Below are 6,636 nucleotides of genomic sequence, written 5' to 3' on the forward strand. Positions count from 1 at the left end.
TCTTTTAACTTATTAACATAATATGATTATAGTCTACCTGGGGTTTCTGCTTTGAAACAGATAGCGGAAGTATTGATTTAAAAAAAAGTTAGACATATTTAGATGTAGACATTGAAACTGTAGTCTATGTTGCTGGTTAAGATCATTTTCACGTCGGCCTCACACGTGAAAAATAGGCGAGACTCCGACTCTATAGCAAGCGAGTCGGAGGAGCCAGCATGAGGTGCACGTGAGAGCTCTAGCCCATTAGCATGGGCGCCTAAATGAAACTCACACGCCGCTGAGGTAAGGCGAGGTTGACGCTTCCAGTGTAATTTGGGCCGTAGTCTTTTACTTAATTTCCCCAGATGGCCAGCTCCCTCTCTCCGTCAGTCTTCCTCATAACTCTCCACATGTCTCTCCTTCTATCTATTTTTCAGGAGACTGCAGGTACAGTTCAGACCACGGAGCTATGGTCTCCTGGGAAAATCTCAGTAATGGTGTAAACCTAGAGATGGAGCTATCAAAGGTATCTGCTTTATCACTGCATAAATGACAGTTATTGATTTTCCAGGCACAATCTGACTGTCCCAATCCCTTATAACATCACATGATCCCACAGCAAGGCAAGCATATTAATGCATCTGAGAAATATCAACCACCACAGACCAAACACAGACCAAGTTTCAGAATTGTAATCCACACTCACGGACAGAACTGGACAGAACTAGAGCATCGCTACTACTAGTGGGGTCACCCTGTGTGCTCAATCATACCTGTTGTGTTTTCTCAGGTGGTTCTACTGCTGCTCCACCATGCTGTGTATAATGATCATTATACCCTTCACACACTGGGGCATAACATTGAGGTAGGGGACAGGGCCTCATTATTGTAGACCTAAGTAACCACAGCATTTAAAGCAGTTTTTAAATGACAGTTCCATACTGTAGCATGTCATTTATAAGTTATATTTGTAAATACATAAGTGGCTCATTCCTTATCCCTTAGCTTGAGCTTGTCACCATGCTTCGCTTTGTTGTGGACGACGAGAACGGCCTCTGTGAGCAGTGATCTGGAGAAGTATCTGAAGAAAAGGAAAAGTAAGTCACAACATTTTTCTGTGTTTCATATTCATATTCAACAACACTGCCCCTGCAGTGGTCTGCACAGAGTTCTGAAATAACAGCAAGTATCTCTCTCTCTCTCTCTCTCTCTCTCTCTCTCTCTCTCTCTCAAATGTTTCAGCCTTTGCTAGTAGATGGGGGTCTAGTGCCTCCTCTTTCACGGATGATGAGTCGCCTGTCTTCAACCGCAAACAGAGGGTCCAGTTCATGCAGCTCCACACTGTGGCCTCCTCCTCAGTCAGGTATACTTTTCCATTTACTGTGATCATGTCATTTTGGGGGTGTTGAAATGGGTACAACGGCAACTCAGACTCTCTAGGTACATTGCCTGTTCCGAGGCATGGGTATTGCCAAATTACATTTGAATTTAGTGTTGATGAATTAAATCACCCATGTACTGTACACTGCAGACATTTTTGCAAATACTTTTATGCTCTTCAGCTCTCCCTTGCAGGATCTGATGAACACTCCTCAGTTCAGACTGAGGAAGCTGCAGAGGCAGCTGTCCCAGGAGAGAGACATGAGGGATGAGCTGGAGAGAGAATTGGCTAACAGCAGCACCACTATCACATAGAGAGGTATGCATTTCTCTGCTATTTAAGCAATCCATCAGGTTGATTTTATTTGTGCTATTGTATGAGAATTGCTTTTATATCTCCAGGTGCTACTACTTATACTGAGCTTCCTGCATTCTAATTGTCCCCCCCCCCCCCTTAATAGAAGCCCAAATCTACCAGTTGCAGTATCGTTTAGAGAAGCTGAAAAGAAATCAGGCTGAACAGGAGCTGGAGCCCAGAGCGGAGCTACAGGAGCTCCAGAGCAAGAACCAAACGTAAGGATGGAGGAAGGGTGGAGGGAGGAGGAAAAAAGATGAATAACATTATGGAGGGTTGGGGAACTCTGTGTGACTGTGGTGTCTGTCTGTCTCTCGCAGCAATATGGGGTTCTCATTTTCAGGTGCTACAAGAATGTAATGTAATCTGTCTCTGGCTGTAGAATGTGCATGAAATCCTGAAGAATGTTGCTATATTGCAGGGCTTAAAGTTCTCCGGCGGCACGGGGGAATTTTGAGCAATAAAATAAAATAAAATCACATGCTATTTCTTTACATCGTAATTTAAAGAGTCATCTTCAGCAAAGAGACAGTTCCGCCTACCAATGGTATCACATTGCTCAAGCCAACCAACGACTTCTAGCCAATCGGAGGCAGAGTAGTGGGGCGGGCCTTAAGAAGTTTGAATGAGTGTAATGTTAAGGCCAATGCACACGGCGTGCAATTTTTGTTGCACCACAACATTCGATTGCAATGCACACGGCGTGCGATGCGATTTTGTTGCACCGCAAAATTCCATTTTCAACTCACACCATTGAAGTCTATGAGAAAATCATAAAGAATCTCATCCCAATGCACACGGCGTGCGATGCAATTTTGTTGCACCACAACATTCCATTCTCAATTGTTACTTTATTGTTACGTAGTCGGACCAGGCAGGCTGATTACAATAGGCTCTACCAATATTGCTTGCCTTGCTTCCACAATTTCTACAAGATACAACTGGACATATTGTGATAAAATATGTGGGTCCCCTGATTTAGGGGTATTGGTAAAATGTCAGGAGAGGGAGCGCACAAAACACACAGCCAGAAAGGTGTATTATAAAAGCCACTTTATTATTATGGGCGATGATCAGCCGGACATAGATTCGGAGGACGGCATAGTTCAATAAGTTAGAGCTGGTTTCCCTAATTACCATTACAAACAGTGTACAAAAAAGGCACGCTCATAAAGCCACACATAGAAGCACGCTCATATCGAGCCACAGCATAACCATACGGGCCGACACGAGGCCATAGGACAGCACACAACTCCACTACAAGGGGCGATCAGCAAGACCGGGTGCTCACCACTACACGGCAGCGAATGTTCCTGCGTTCGCGCTACAATATTGTGCCTACATGCTCGATTGTTATTATTATGTAATATAGGCGTCTTGTATGTGAGATGTGCCGTGTAGCTATGTGGCATGACACGGAAATAAATCATGCAGTAATTCGTAGATCTAGTAATGTGTATAGTGGCAGCTGTGGGCTAGGTGTAGTGGCTGGCTGATGGTGATGTTCATATATTGCCCTTGACTGTCAAACCGTTAAAATAGATGATTGCTCCATCCACAATTGAAGATGTCAGGTTGACTGGTTGACAAGTTATGAGCTTTTCGTCATCCATTTCATCCATTCAGGTTACCGGTAAATTACATACACGTACAGTAGAGTAAATATTAATTTTGGGTTGCCAGATGTCCGGTTTTCAGTGGACAGTGTCTATACAACGTGTGTACAATTTGGCTGGTCATTCAGTCGTGCTAGATTAGAAATCTGGCAACCCCGTGCTATCGTAGATCTTTGAGTAAACTAATATAATATATACAGTATACATTATACAAGTTTCACTTTTTGAATGGAATTACTGAAATAAATCAACTTTTTGATGATATTCTAATTATATGACCAGCACCTGTAGTATAGTATATGTTATGCACACCTTGAAACTGGAAAAGCCAAATGTGGTGGAACCCCAGAGAAACAGAGACAGAGGCCAGGAGAATATATAATGATTTATTATGGATGATCTAAACAAAGAAATAGGCCCTACACTAACTAGTGGAAAAACAAACATAAAGGTGTGATGCAGGCGATAGTTATGGGGTGTGTAATTATACTATGTGTGTGTGCGTGTATGAGGTCAGGGGTGTTGTATTATGTGCTGCGATACTACCCTAGTGAGCAAAGTCCGAGATCCTTTTCGGGCCAGGGAGAGTGATCCATGAGAGAGTAGTCCAGAGGGGAGTCCAGGGGTCGAGCCAGGGAGGGAAATCCAAATGAGAGTAGTCAGAGGGGGTCCATACAGAATGTTATGTCCAAGCGTTGGATCTCTGTCTGTAGCAGGGTTAAGTAGGCGGCTGTCCAGGTGGTGATTGGGACAGCTGGGCTGAAACGTAATAGCCCACACCTGCTGCAAACAGAGCCAGAGATCCGGCCCACTCAATCCGGCCGGGAGGGGGCGCCAGAACGAGGCTCACGGGGGCGTGTCAGATTAGGAGGCACAACAGTACCCCCTTCCTCAGGGGAGGCACCGGACGACGGACCCAGGGCCCCGGGGTTGGCTCGGTAGAAATCCTCCAATAAGGACGGGTCGGCGAGATAGGACGCAGGCACCCAAGTCCGGTCCTCGGGCCCGTAGCCAACCCAGTCCACTAGGTATTGGAACCCGCGACCCCGGCGGCGGACCTCCAGTAGTTTGTTTACCGTCCATACCGGGTCCCCATCATCCAGGACACGGGGCGGCGGCGGAGCCGGGCTGGGGGAAGACAAAGGGCTGGCGGCCACAGGTTTAAGCTGGGAGACATGGAACACCGGGTGTATTTTGAGGGAGGGAGGAAGGGTCAAACGTACCGCCGTGGGGTTGATGATACGGTCCACGGGATAGGGACCAACGTACCGGGGGTTGAGTTTCCGGGTGGAGGTTTGGGAGGTCTGGAGGGGCAGGTCCCGGGCCAACAGCCAAACCCTCTGACCTGGCTGGTAGTCAGGGGCCGGCACCCTCCGCCGGTTCGCGCTCCGCCGGGCGCGCTCGGTGGCGCGGAGCAACGCCGCCCTGGCGGTCCTCCACACGTTGCGACACCGGCGGAGATGGGCCCTGGTGGTTGGGACCGCCACCTCCAGCTCCTGTTGGGGAAACAGAGGGGGTTGGTAACCCAGGGAACATTCGAATGGGGACATACCAGTGGCGGCGCTCTCCATAGTGTTGAGGGAGTACTCCACCCACGGCAGGTATTTCGCCCAGGAGGAGGGATTGTGGGCGGAGACACATCGGAGAGCGGCTTCCAGAGCCTGGTTGGCCCGCTCGGCCTGCCCATTGGACTGAGGGTGGTACCCGGAGGTGAGACTGGTGGTGGCCCCAATGCCTCTGCAGAAGGCCCGCCAGACCTTGGAGACGAACTGGGGGCCCCGGTCAGAAACCACATCCGAGGGGATCCCGTGGAGGCGTACGACGTGGAGAGTTAGGAGGTCCGCCGTCTCGGCCGCTGTGGGCAGTTTCGGGAGGGGAACGAAGTGGACCGCCTTGGAGAACCGGTCCACGATGGTGAGAATGGTGTCGCACCCCTGGGAGACAGGGAGCCCAGTAACAAAGTCCACGGCGATGTGCGACCACGGTCGGCTGGGCACCGGGAGAGGCTGCAGGAGACCCGCAGGAGGCCGATGGGAGGCCTTACTACGGGCGCACACCGTACAGGCGGCCACAAACTCCCTGGTGTCCCCCCTGAGATTGGGCCACCAGAACCTCCTCCCGATGAATGCCGCCGTCCGCCGCTCGCCGGGGTGGCAAGCGAAGCAGCTGGAGTGGCCCCACTCCAACACCCTGGCTCGGACAGCTGTAGGCACAAACAAACGGTTAGGGGGTCCGGTCCTAGGGTCTGGTTCGGCCCGCTGAGCCTGTCTCACCAAAGCCTCGACGGGCCAGGTTACGAACCCCACCACCCGGGACGGGGACAGGATGGTATCTCCCCCCTCAGTGACACCCGAATCCGCCTTGGGGAACTGGCGGGAGAGAGCATCAGCTTTGACGTTCTTGGAGCCGGGACGGTAGGTAAGGGTGAAGTCGAAACGACTAAAAAAAAGAGCCCAGCGGGCTTGTCGAGAGTTGAGCCTCTTGGCGGACCCAAGGTAAGTGAGGTTCCTATGGTCAGACCACACCAGGAACGGTAGTTTGGCTCCCTTCAGCCAGTGTCTCCACTCCCTCAGGGCCTCGTGAACCGCCAGCAGCTCCTTGTTGCCCACGTCGTAATTTTGGGCCGCGGGTTCGTAGCGCCGAGAGAAGTAGGCGCAAGGGTGTATCTTCTGGTCCTCCCCCGACCGTTGAGAGAGGACCCCCCCGATCCCCGTGTCCGAAGCATCTACCTCTACGATGAACTGTCTCTCGGGGTCGGGGTGGATCAGCACTGGCGCGGAGGAGAACAGGTGTTTTAGTGTGCCGAAAGCGGTCTCAGCAGCGGTGGTCCAGCAGAAGGGCCGTGAGGTGGAGGTAAGCGCAGTGAGCGGCGCTGCGACCTGGCTGAACCCTTTAATGAACCGCCTCACAAATCCCGCGAACCCCAGGAAGCGTCTAAGTTGGGTCCGGTCCGTGGGCTGAGGCCACTCCACGACGGCCTTGACCTTGGCAGGGTCCGCCCGCATCTGTCCGTCCTCCACCACATTACCCAGGTAGGTGACCGAGCTGGTGTGGAAAACGCACTTCTCCCCCTTCACGAATAAGCGGTTCTCCAGGAGCCTCTGCAGGACTAGCCGGACGTGCTGGTGGTGCTCCTCCACGGACCGAGAAAAAATAAGAATGTCGTCAAGGTACACAACAACAAAAATGTTTAACATGTCCCGAAGGACATCGTTGACCAGGGCCTGGAAAATAGCAGGGGCATTAGATAGACCAAAAGGCATGACGCGGTATTCAAAATGGCCGAGGTGGGTGTTAAACCCG

The sequence above is a fragment of the Nansenia antarctica genome, assembly GCF_963989245.1.
Source record: "Nansenia antarctica genome assembly, chromosome: 8".
NCBI classification, from domain to species: Eukaryota; Metazoa; Chordata; class Actinopteri; order Argentiniformes; family Microstomatidae; genus Nansenia; species Nansenia antarctica.